The following is a 13,366-nucleotide window of genomic DNA, read 5'->3' as shown; positions in this document are numbered from 1 at the left end:
AGAATGCAGCAGTCTGATTGGTCCACAGGAGCCACCCAATCCAGCTCCAGGTGGAAGTGAATCAGCAACCTGATTAGCCTGCAGGAGCAGCCAATCAGGCTTCTGGAGGAGGTGAATCCGCAACCTGATTGGCCTACAGGAGCAGCCCAGAATTAGCCAATCACGCAGGGCCCATTGTGTAACAAATGTACCGTATATGTAGCTAGACGTTTTGGGGAAAGTTTCATTCACTGCTACTATGAGCTGAATAAAGAGCATGAAATTCACACTCGACTCTGAGTATATTTCACGTAGGTAAGCTGTTGTTAGCTGGCAAGTACTCTCCTCAAGTTTTTGCTGTGTGAAGCCTCTCAGCTCTGAGTCGGCTTAGCCTAGCAGTTTGATCGATCCTGCCCCTTTGCTCTGCTTCAAGGGAAAAACGCATGGTGCAGATTGACTGATCTTAAAGCCAATTGCTGGAGAAGATATGGGGTGGAAAAAGGAGTCATAGCAACCTGCTTTTTCAAAAGACTGAAAAGGCTAATTTTTATGTTCACTTTCTTGGAAGAACAATGATGAACTATAAAATGACAACAAAAGGCAGATAGATTAATAAGAGAGAAGTGCTTAACCTTCGGCAACAATCCCTAAAGATGTATAGATAACTGGTTGAATGGGAGAGGTATGGAAAGTCACAGCACTCCTTTCAAACACACAACCAAATAACATCAGTACAATATGGTGCCAGCACACTTGCCCCAATGACCTGCTGGCACAAAGGTACTCATGGAGCACTGTGTAAACAGAGGCAGCCCAGTTCTGTTCAGTGGTAGGAATGTTCCAGGCATGCACAAGGAGTAAGGTGTTAAAAGGCATTCTGTCAACACTGCAAGCAAAGAATGGGCACATTGTTTGATCCATTTTGCTCAGAGCGGATATTTGTATGATAGTGATTGCTGTTGGCACAGCAATGTTTAAGAGCAAAAAAGAAAATCAAAGTTCTTTAACGATGGGGTTGTATCCCATAAAGGAATCCCATTTTTATAAGGACTTCCACTTGGCAGGAGAATGTCTCCTCCCCCTGCTCCCCCAGTTCTGTTCCAGGTTTCTCCCCAACCCTCTAAAACTGATTGGGGGAGTTGGTAGGGGTGTGGAGTTGGTAGGGAGAGGGAGGAAAAGCTCTGCTGTGCAAGCAGAGGTCCTTGCATGAATGGAGCAACTTTGCTGGATATAGCCCCAGTGTCTGTATGATGTTAACTGGTGAAACAGCTAATTCTGCTTCGCTCACAATGCAGAGAGGGAGGTGGCTTGCTTGCTTAATCCCAGGAAAACAGGAGTCCTAATTCATGTGGGGTGCTACAGTCATAGCACCCTGACCCTTCAAATGTGCTGTTCAAATGGGAGATATCAAAAGAGGGGGTGGGGTTAGAGCAGTGGACACTAAGTATATCTTTAGATAGAAGTGGGAAACCTCCAGCCCACAGGCCAAATTTGGACTGCCAGTCTGTTTTTCCCAAACCATGCCTACTTGCCCCACACCTGGTCCTGGTGTCAGCTGAAATTGCTGTTCAAGCAGCTGATCCCTGAGGAAAGCAGGGGATGGAAGTTCAGTTCTGTCTGATGGCTATTTTCCCACCCCCCCTGGGTCAACTTGGACAGGTGGACTCCATCAGATTCACCTGTCTTTAAGTGCACCTTCCCCCTGTTTTGATGTCTAGAGAGAGATGCAGATATCTCTTCCCTTTCGCAGCCTGACCCTCGGGGGTAAACTGTCCCATTTCACCACCTGAAGTGAAGTGGGATGGTTTCATCTGCTGAAGAAGCCTCACTTACCGGGATTGTGTGGCATGACTTCTGGCAAGAGCTCGTGAGATCTTGCGGAACTCTCATGAGATTTTACCGGAAGCTGCAGTCACTTCTCCTCGCTGGTGATGGCAGCAGGGCACCTCCTAGGACACCACCACACAGGCTTCTACCTTGTGGGTGGGCCAGCCCTGCTGACCTTCCTGTGTCCCATGCATCAACCGTGCATGCCTATATCCTAACTAGATAACTCAAAAGGCTTTGAAGCCTTATGAGGAAATAATGTTTTTCTACAGGGCTCCAGCTAAAAAGAGAAAGAAGAACGTTGTAAGGGCTAGTTAGTTAAACAGAAACCTGTCAAATACTCAAACAGTCTGACAAAGAACAGCTGTGGAGGCAGGACTGGCTCAGGAACTTGAAACAGGGCTGAAAAATATACTGGCATGCTTATGCAATAGATTCCAAGTAACTGGCTAAATGACAGAGGCCTTTTCAGACTTTGTATAATCCAAGTAAACCACTCCCTTCCCTTACTTAACAGAATTAAACTGCATTATTCTAGAGGCAGCGGGCTGGGGGCAGGGAGCTTTTCATTTGCTCAGAATCTGCAAGTCAAATTGGTCGCAGCTGAATTGTTGGCATTGAAATTCCTTCTGTTGAATGTAGTTCCACTTTCTCTCCTCACGTTTTAAAAGCACATGCGAAGCCCATCCCTATGCATGTTTACTTGCATGCATGTCCCATGCAGTTCAACAGAGTTTACTCCCTAGAAAGTGGGTTTAGGCTTTCAGGCTGAACTCCAGTTGTACCCTCACTCTAAAAGAACACGTAATACTGTGTTCAGGATATATCTACTTTTTAAAAGCTCACAAACTGACTGACAGGGAAAATTAAGTGAAGCATCCAAATTATGTACAGTTACTGAGCATAACATGCCAAGTTATAGTATTTGGAACTGAGGACATTTCTCATCTATTGCTCTTACCAAAACGGGAAAAACTCCCTACATACTACTCTATCACCTATGTGCCCCCAAGAATCAGGAATATTTTTTCCAGCTCTCCTTTAGGCCAAGCCTTTAAATTTATTACTGACTCTTAAGATACCATCTCCCCACTCCACAATGACACACCCTATTCACATACTGCAAACTGAAATTGTGTTGTCAATGCCATAACTCTGGAGAAAGCTCTTTAGGCTACATCTCCATCAGCTGTTTTTCCCAGGCTGGAAAGTACATTAGCACAAATTGTATGGAATTTATTTAAATCCTTTCAATGCACACATATTTCAATCCTTTCAATGCACTTGGTACTTGTGCTACTCTCAGGATGGATTGAGCCCCTACTCCAGGATGATTACAATATTAGAAAATATAAAGTGTCCTACTCTAATGAACGCCAAGTATTTTACACAAAAATACATTGTGCAATAGCCATCTGTGTCGTACTGCTAACCTGATGTTACAACTAAGGAAAGTGATCCAGTCTCTCCCACTCTTTTTTTGCCACATCTTGACTGTGTGTGGATGTAACTATAAAAAGTAACCCATCAGTCAGCAGGATATTTTAATGTTGACCTAACTAACTTATTCATAAAAAGCCAGTCTGGCTACTCCTCAAGGGGTCTATTACAATCTTTGAATGTATAATTGAAGAGGGTTCAGATCAAATTTAAAAGTGTGGTACATATGTGTGTTCTCCTACAAATAAAATTAAAATGTAGGTGTGGAATGGTGGAAAATAGCTGAACACACTAGGAATGTTAAACATGAGCTTATATATAGGTCATGGAGACTACACCCTAAAGCAGCCTTGAGAGTATCATACACACTATATGGATTCATAAACACATTCCTTTGGATTGGGGATTATTTTCCATAATCAGGGTCCCCCGAACTCTAGGGAAGGCTGGGGGACTTGAAATTAGTTCCTCTAGTTTGGGGGCACTCAGAGTCATTCAGGGAGGTTACATGATATCCTAACTGTTTTTGCCTAACAACATTGTAATCCAGTTTACTATTTGTTTGCCTCAAAATAGAAGGATCCCCTGCAAAAGAGATGATGACTGCACTAAAAGCAAAGCATAACCATGTGTACATAAAGTGTTACTGTAAAGTGCACGTGTACATAAAGTGTTTTGCTTGATACTGTAGAAAGTGTAGGGAACAACTCTGCAAAAGTGAAACACATTTGCCCACTGTTATGAGAAAAAACTGCTCCTTTTCCCTTATGGGGTACACAACAGCCCATATGGGGACACGGGTGGTGCTGTGGGGTAAACCACAGATCAGAAGGTCGGCAGTTTGAATGCCCGCGATGGGGTGAGCTCCTGTTGTTTGATCCCAGCTCCTGCCAACCTAGCAGTTCGAAAGCATGCAGTGCAAGTAGATAAATAGGTATCGCTCCGGCAGGAAGGTAAACGGCATTTCTGTGCGCTGCTCTGGTTCACCAGAAGCAGCTTAGTTATGCTGACTACATGACCTGGAAGCTGTACGCCAGCTCCCTTGGCCAGTAAAGCGAGATGAGCGCCGCACCACCAGAGTTGTTTGTGACTGGACCTAATGGTCAGGGGTCCCTTTACCTTTACCCTTTAAGAGGCCATACAGAGTCATTTTGTAGGTTCTCTATCGGTAGGAGAAAATAAGAGAGACCAACCAGAGAATATTGAGAAGCAAAGCAGCTAGTAAGCCTGATCTTTATTAAAGCTGTTGCAACAGGGTGCTCTCCCTCCACCACTCCCCCGGGCACACAGGGGAGGGGGAAGGACCCAGAACAAAATGTGTGCCCGCCCTTATATAGGCTTTTTTTTTTTTTTTATAAAATTTTTTTATTGCGTTCCTTTTCATAGGTTCACAAATTAGTTTACATAGCAACATGCAAGAAACATTTTTTTTTATATATAAAGAAAAATGAAAAAAGAAAAAAAGAAAATTAAATATGTTACACATCATGTTTCATAAATTTACTTTCTTTTGGACCTCCCCACATCTTCCCAACATTGCATTCATTGTTCTAACCTGATCAGCAGTTTGTTACCTTGTTTCATAACTTATTGTATCTTTGACTTTATTATGTTACCAATTTCGAAAGTTTGTAGTTTACTTTTGGTACCTTCACAATAAACATAATATATTGTTTCAAATTTGTTTCCTTTTCTTTTTTATCTAGACTTATTTTATCCCTTGCTTAAATAGGTTGCGGAAGCGTGACGTTTCCTAATCATGCACAATCTTAACATTCAAACAACTTATAATATTTTTGCAAATAATCCTTGAATTTTTTCCAGTCCTCCTCTATTGTTTCTTCGGTCAGATCTCGAATTCTGCCAGTCATTTCTGCCAACTCCATGTAGTCCAACAACTGTGTCTGCCAGTCCTCCAGTGTGGGTAAATCTGGTGTCTTCCAGTACTTTGCGATAAGGATCCTTGCTGCTGTTGTCGCATACATAAACAGAGTTCTGTCCTTCTTTGGCACCTTCCGGTCCACCATGCCCAGCAGAAAGGCCTCTGGTTTCTTAAGAAAGGTATATTTAAATACCTTTTTCAACTCATTATATATCATTTCCCAGAAGGCCTTTACTTTCGGGCAGGTCCACCAGAGGTGAAAGAATGTCCCTTCTTCCTTCTTACATTTCCAACACTTATTATCAGACAGGTGGTATATTTTAGCCAACTTGACTGGGGTCATGTACCACCGGTATACCATTTTCATAATGTTCTCTTTCAAGGCACTACATGCCGTGAATTTCATACCGGTGTTCCATAACCTTTCCCAGTCCTCAGACATAATGTTATGTCCTACATCCTGTGCCCATTTTATCATAGCCGATTTAACTGTCTCATCCTGTGTATTCCATTTAAGCAGCAAGTTATACATTCTCGAAAGTACCTTAGTTTTGGGTTCTAATAACTCCGTCTCTAGTTTCGATTTCTCCACCTGGAAACCAACTTTTTTATCCATTTTGAAAACCTCTTGCATTTGAGCATAATGTAGCCAGTCTCGCACCTTGTTTTTTAATTTGTCTTGGCTTTGGAGCTTCCAGTTGTCTCCAACTCTTTCAATTAATTCCCAATATTTTGGCCAGTAGGCCTCCATATTGGGCCTTTTTTTGGAAACTTTGGCTTCCACTGGTGATAACCACCTCGGGGTTTTACTTTCTAGTAAATCCTTGTACTTCATCCATACAGCAAATATTGATTTTCTGACAATATGGTTTTTGAACAATTTATGAACCTTTGCCTTGTCATACCACAAGTATGCATGCCAACCATAAACATTGTCAAACCCTTCCAGGTCTAGGACATCAGTGTTTTCCAACAGGAACCAATCCTTCAACCAGCAGAAGGCTGCAGCTTCATAGTACAACCTTAAATCCGGCAGGGCAAACCCCCCTCTTTCTTTTGAGTCAGTTAGTATTTTAAATTTTATTCGGGGCTTTTTGCCCTGCCAGACAAACTTAGATATATCCCTCTGCCACTTTCCAAAACATTCCATTCTGTCCACGACCTGTAGGGTTTGAAATAAAAATAACATTTTTGGCAAAACACACATCTTTATAGCTGCGATTCGGCCTGACAAGGTAAGTTTCAATCTTGCCCATATATCCAAATCCTTTTTGATTTCCAACCAACATTTTTCATAATTATCTTTAAATAAATTTAAATTTTTGGTGGACAAAAATACCCCCAGGTACTTCACTTTTTTCACCACACTTAACTCTGTTTCTTTCTGGTACCCCTCTGTCTCTGTAGGTGTCAGATTTTTAACCAAAACCTTGGTTTTTTGTTTATTAAGCTTAAATCCCGCCACCCGACCAAACTCCGAGATAAGTTCAAGAACTTTTTTTGTACTAGATTCTGGCTCCTGTAATGTCAAGACTAGGTCATCTGCGAAAGCTTTCAATTTGTATTGTTTCGCTCCGACCACTATACCCTGCACCAACCGGTCCTCTCTGATCATATTCAGCAATACCTCCAGGACAGAAATAAATAACAGAGGAGATAGGGGGCACCCCTGTCGTGTCCCTTTTTCAATTTTGAGTTCCTCCGACACCACATTATTCACTATCAGTTTGGCTTTTTGTTCTGAGTAGATTGCTTCTACTCCATTTTCAAACCCCCTTCCCACTCCCATCCCTTTCAGGTTTTTCTTCATAAACCTCCAAGAAATGTTGTCAAATGCTTTCTCCGCATCAATAAAAATTAAAGCGGCCCTTGTGTTCCTAATTCTCAAAAGCTCCAATATGTCAATAATGTTCCTGGTATTGTCCGACATATGTCTGCCAGGGAGAAAACCTGCTTGGTCCTTATGAATTACTTCATTTAATACTCTTTTAAATCTATTTGCTAAAATGTCTGCAAATATTTTGTAATCCACATTCAGGAGTGAGATGGGACGATAGTTCTTAAGCTGGGTCTTTTCCATCTCCGACTTTGGAATCAATGTGATGAATGCTTCTTTCCACGTTTCCGGTGCCCTCTTCCCCTCCATAATCTGGTTGCAAACCTCCAATAATGGTTGTATCAAAAAGTCCTTCAAAGTCTTATAATATTTGGAGGTGAGCCCGTCCGGGCCTGGAGATTTGCCGAGTTGCATATTTCGAATGGCACCTTCAATTTCCTGTTGGGTTATTTTACTGTTGAGAATTACTCTTTGGTCTTGGCTTATTTTAGTTAGACCATTTGTTCTCAAAAATTGGTCTATTTCCAATTCTTGCTGAGGCCCCTGTGCATAAAGATCTTTAAAGTATCTGTGGAAGCACTTCCTTATTTCTTCTGGTTTCTGCACTATTTTTCCTTGAATCTCTAAATTTGTAACTGTATTTAACTTTTGTCTTTTTTTCAACTGCCAAGCTAACAATTTTCCACATTTATTTGCTGATTCAAACGATCTCTGTTTCATTTGTTTAATTTTCCATTCAATTTCTTGATTAATCAGTTTCGAATATTGTGCTTGGTGGAATTTGATTTCTCTTAATACCTCTTTTGATTTTGGTTTGGTCCTCAGCTTTTTCTCTCCTTCACTTATTTTCTCTAAGATTTTTTCCTTTTTTCCATTCCAAAATTTTCTTTTTATTGTGTTCTGTTGTATCAGAAACCCTCTCATTACAGCTTTACTTGCGTCCCAGACTGTTCTCTTCTCGACCGTAGTGTTCAAATTTATTTCAAAATAGTCCTTTAAAGTTTTTTGGGCCTTCTTAACGATCTCTTGATCTCTTAGCAAGGTGTCATTCATCCTCCATCTAAAGGATCCGGTTGGGATAAGTCTCAATTCCATTTTTAAGGCATTATGGTCGGAGCAGGTTTTTGGGCAGATTTCCACCTTTCTTGTTTTAGGTGCCAGCCCTCTAGATATCCAAATTTGGTCGATTCGTGTCCATGACAAATGGGCCTCAGAAAAGAAGGTTCCTTCTTTACCCAAGGGGTTCCTTGTCCTCCAGATGTCAATCAAGTCCATATTGTCTGTCATTTCAAAAAACGTTTTGGGGAGTCTGCCGTCTGTTGTTAAATTTTGATTTTGGGATTTATCCATATTTGTTGAGACCACCCCATTCATATCTCCCATCACGATAATATTAGAATAGTCCAGGTAGTCAAGCAGTGTCTCATGCAGCTTCTTATAAAATTCTGATTTTCCATCATTTGGTGCATAAATTCCTAGTATCAAAATCTTCTCCCCTTGTGTTTGAATTTCAATTGCGAGAATTCTTCCATAGTCATCTTTGAATAAGAATTTTGGTGTCAGATTCTCCTTTGCATATATTACAACGCCTCTCTTTTTAACTTTGTCTGATGAGATAAATTCTTGGCCTAATCTTTTATTGATTAATACTTTCCTGTGGAGCCTGGTCACATGTGTTTCTTGAAGACATATTAAGTCCAATTGTTCTTTTTTTAGGATATGAAATATCCTCCTTCTTTTTTCCGGAGAATTCCCGCCATTTATATTCCAACTAAGTAGCTGCAGGGACATCCTGTTCTAGTTGAGATGTTCTTAAGATGAGGTGTCTTCCTTTTGCTCCGATCCCGAGGGGGCAGGCGTTGGCCCGCTTCCAGGCAGAATTGATGTTGGTAAAGGTGGAAGCCAATCTGCTCCTTTTTGGAGATCTTCACCGTGATCGTGAAGGAACTTTTGGTTGTCTTCAGGTGTTCTAATTTTAACCTTCCTTTCTTTGTATGTAAAGGATAATCCTTGTGGAAACTCCCACCTGTAGGGAATTGCGTTGTGTCTCAGTAATTTTGCTAGTTCTGTATAGGTGGCTCTAAGGTCCAACAGCTGTCTTGGGATATCTCTATAAATTTCCACCCTTTTGTCTTGTATTTGAATTGCTTTTTTGAAATGAAGGCCTAGGATCTTGTCTCTCTCTTCCCTTGATCTTAGAATTATCAAACAGTCCCTGGATCTGTCTTTCCTTACCAGTCTTCCCAATCTGTATGCCGAGACAATTTTAAAGTCTGTATCTTCTGTTATGCCCCAGAACTTTGAAAATTCTTGTGTCAGATATCCAATCAAGTCTCCTTGCTCAAGTTCTGGAATGCCTCTCAATTTGATGTTGTTCTCACGATTTTTCAATTCCACCATTGACAGGTAGGTTTGTTGTTCACCCACCTGTTTGTGCAGAGGCTTGACTTCTCCTTTTATTTCTTCAACTTCTTTTTGTAAGGCTCCCACTTTTTGAATTGCTTCTCCAGCTAGTTCACGGTTTTCCGCTGTTGCTCCTTGCAGGTTCTCTATTGCTTGCGTATGCTGGGAAACTTGATCAGTCAATTTTTGTATCGAAGAAGTCGCTTTGTCTATTTTCAGAGACTGGTCATCCACCTTCTGGTTTAAGCTTGATAACTGCTCCAATATTTGTTTTAATAGTGTGTCTGACCCACCTGCTGCCATATCTTCCTCAGTGGACTTTTCTGTTATTTCAGCTTGCTCCCTCTGTGTCACCAGTACAGCTGGAACCGACGATCGGCGTCCTTGTGTCAGTGTTGTTTGTACAAATTGTCCTGGTTTTCTTTCCTTTTCCTTTTCTTTTTCCTTGGCCTCTTTAGTTTCCTTAGCTTTAGATGCTCTTGTTCTCCCTGCACCACTCATTACACATCTGTCAGTGTTCAAGGTCAAATTGTCTATTGTTCCATGGGAAAGACAGAACCAGTTATAAACAATCAGTAGAATGAAAGCCAAAACAAAGATCAGTTCCCAGGATTTTATAATCCGAAAGCCCTGTAGGGGGAGTGCCACCAAGTTTCAAAGACAAAGAAGGAAGTATTCCGCCATTAAAATTCCAAGTTGTTTCTGCTCAATAAATCCAATAATCCAACAGTCCCTTCACCGGCCAAAAAAATTCCCCAAAGCACCTCTTAAAGTTCAGCAAAGTTCCATCAACGGTGCTTGCAACAAAGTCTCATACAGTCTTTTCTGCTCAAATGTATCAGTTGCACTCCAAAAAAGTTTTTTGCAACTGTTTCTGCAGTTATTGCAACCTCTCTCCCCGGCAGTCCGACGTCTGACTCTTTAGAAGTACAAACCAAAAGAGGCAGGAAATAGGAGGAAAGTCCACATTTACAGCTTAATTTAGTCAATATCCATTCCTTCCTTCCGTAAAATAAAGAATAGATCTAGTAGCGCAAGAAAGTTAAAACTTCCCAAAGTCCCGTTTCAAGCGCTTCCGCTTCTTAAGGCTTTGCTTTGATCTTGTCAGCAATGTCGGGAGACGGACTTCCCTTTTCTCATCTCCCGATTTCAGCCAAATCCAACAAATTCTTTACCAAATTTAAATCCCTTTACTCACGGGTATGTTGCTTGCAGTTTAGTGTTGATTTTAGGAAGAAAGGTCAGCGCTCATCTGCAACAGCCGCGCGGCTTCACTTCCGCGGAAAGAGCGATGAACTCACAGCACCGCTACCCCTCCTTCACTCCGGGTCTCCTTACGGGGTCCCTTCTGTGTTTTCAGGGCAGCTTCTGGTGCCCGCCGAGTCCCACGGCCACGGGCTCACTCTACCCGTGGTTTATCTTAATGGGTCGTCGCTATGCCGCAGCGAACGACCCTTTTCCGCGGAGCCCCTCTTCAGAGAACGAAGAGGACCGCCATTACAGTTTCGCGCCGCCTCCGGAAGTCCTTATATAGGCTTTTTAAATTGCTCATCCTCAAACTCCAGACCACCCACAAAAACATCATACTTACATCACAGGAGGGGCGGACTACCACAGAAATCTGAGTTGTTTTTTTTTTTTTCTCTTGTCTGCTAGGTTGCTTGATTGGATTACCTGGGCATCCTGGCCACTCTTTTGTTACTCAATTCCTGAATCCAGGTCACAGGCTCACACCCTATTCATATCTTAAATGTGCCCTTATGACAGCATTTGCAAGAGACAATGGGAGATTTCCCATTTCCTTCGACCTTGCAGAGAAATATCTGAGGACATTTTGGGAGAGAGAAAATGGTTTCAGGACTTTTCTGTGGGTTTCAGACATGTGGTTTACATATTTGTATGTGTTTGCTTGGTACATTTATGAACATTTAATATATATACAGTGGTACCCCGCAAGACGAATGCCTCGCAAGACGGAAAACCCGCAAGACGAAAGGGTTTTCTGTTTTGGAGGCGCTTCGCAAGACGAATTTCCCTATGGGCTTGCTTCGCAAGATGAAAGACCATAGGGAAATCTCCGGGGACCTCTTTTAAATGCTGGTGGTGGGGAGCAAAGCCTTTCCCCCCCTCCGGCCTTCAGAAGAGGTCCAGGAAGGCCGGCGGGGGCCGAAAGGCTTTGCTCCCCACCGCCAGCATTTTAAAAGCAGTCCGGGATAGCAGGGAAGCGCTTCCCGCTATCGCGGACGGCTTTTGAAGGCAGGCGGGGGGCGAAAGTCTTTGCTCCCCCCGCCTGCCTTCCCGGGCGGCTTTTGAAGGCAGGCGGGGGGGGGCAAAGACTTTCGCCCCCCGCCCGCCTTCAGAAGAGGTCCAGGACCTCTTCCGAAGGCTGGTGGGGGGCAAAAGTCTTTGTCCCCCCTGCCTGCCTTCCCAGGGGCTTTTAAATCGCCCCGGACAGTGGAGAAGTCCTCCGCTGTCCCGGGGCGATTTTAAAATGCCGCCCGCCAGCATTTTAAGATCGCCCAGACAGCGGGGAAGTCCTCCGCTGTCCCGGGGTTTTTTAAAATGCTGGGGGTGGGAAGAAAAGCCCTTGTCCCCCCCCCCCAGCCTTCAGAAGAGGTCGGGGGACAGACTGTCCCCGGACCTGGTCTGAAGGCGGTTTTCATAGGAATGCATTAATTGATTTTCAATGCATTCCTATGGGAAACCGTGCATCGCAAGACGAAAAACTCGCAAGAAGAAAAAACTTGCGGAACGAATTAGTTTCGTCTTGCGAGGCACCACTGTATATATATGTGTGTGTGTGTGACCTTAAAATTATTATTACACCCACTATTAATTTAGATTTAAGCATGTGTTTGTGACTGCAGGTACAGAATTGTAGCCCTGATGGCTTAACTGGCTGGATTGTCCCCACAGTGAGTGAAACAGCTATGATACCCTTGATAGAAAACCAGATGCAACAAAATCAGCCATTTTTTTCCTGGAGTCTCTTATGTGATCCAAAGTGCATCTGAGCCCTGTGGTTTGTGTTGTGTTTGGCATTGTTGGTCCTTCACTCATTGACTTTGGAGATGAAAGTGTATGCGTGGGTGAGGAGCGGCAATTGCAGTGCCAGCAAAGCAGGCGCCACTTGCACTATTTCAGGATTTTACAGTCCAGTAGTTCCACATGTGTGTGCCAAAGTTCGCATAAGCTCCTGCTCGTGCCCTTTCTAAGCATACACAGCTCCTCCCTGCAGTAGTATCACTTCTTATCTTTAAAGCATACAGAGCAAAGGGACTGTCCTCTCCTCAAAGCCTTACCCTTATTCTGCTTTCACTGCTGCCTGTCTCACATTACAGTAACTCAAAATAACTCATCGAGGCATAAGTTCAAAGTTAACCATTAAAATAGTGATATTTGACAAAACTCTGTGCCTTTAAAATTGATGTAAAAACACATTTGAATGAATATGTCTAATGAAGTAAACACACTTCCAATTGGAAGCATAAGTTTGAGGTAGCAGGAAATTACCGTATTTTTCGCTCTATAACACGCACCCGACCATAACACGCATGTAGTTTTTAGGGGAGGAAAATCCGTAGGCATGCCAGCCACCCGTAGGCATTCCCTCCATAACACACACAGACATTTCCCCTTACTTTCTAGGAGGAAAAAAGTGAGTGCAAAAAATACGGTAGCCAAAATTGCTCTTGCCTCTCCTTAGATAGGGATCTGTCCTTTGTTCCTTTATGCCACTCTGTAAAACATTGTGTGTACATAGATGATGCTGTAGAAAATAATAATTACTGAGGGTCCAACATGCCTATACTAAACAGGGGAGAAAGGTAAGTGGGCTGCGATTGCTAAAAGAGGGGACACTTCTGACATATTTAAGGTTGCATTTATTTGTATACATTTTATTTAATGTTTTTGATCTGGGATTTGTAAATTTAATATAATCCCTTTTCATAAGCTTTTATCAAGCTTCACAACTTCGCTTGCGATAGAGAACTAAC

This window comes from Podarcis liolepis (genome assembly GCF_965112155.1).
Source record: "Podarcis liolepis genome assembly, chromosome: 1".
NCBI lineage: Eukaryota > Metazoa > Chordata > Lepidosauria > Squamata > Lacertidae > Podarcis > Podarcis liolepis.
The sequence above is the reverse complement of the archived record's forward strand: the minus strand, read 5'-3'. Positions refer to the sequence as shown.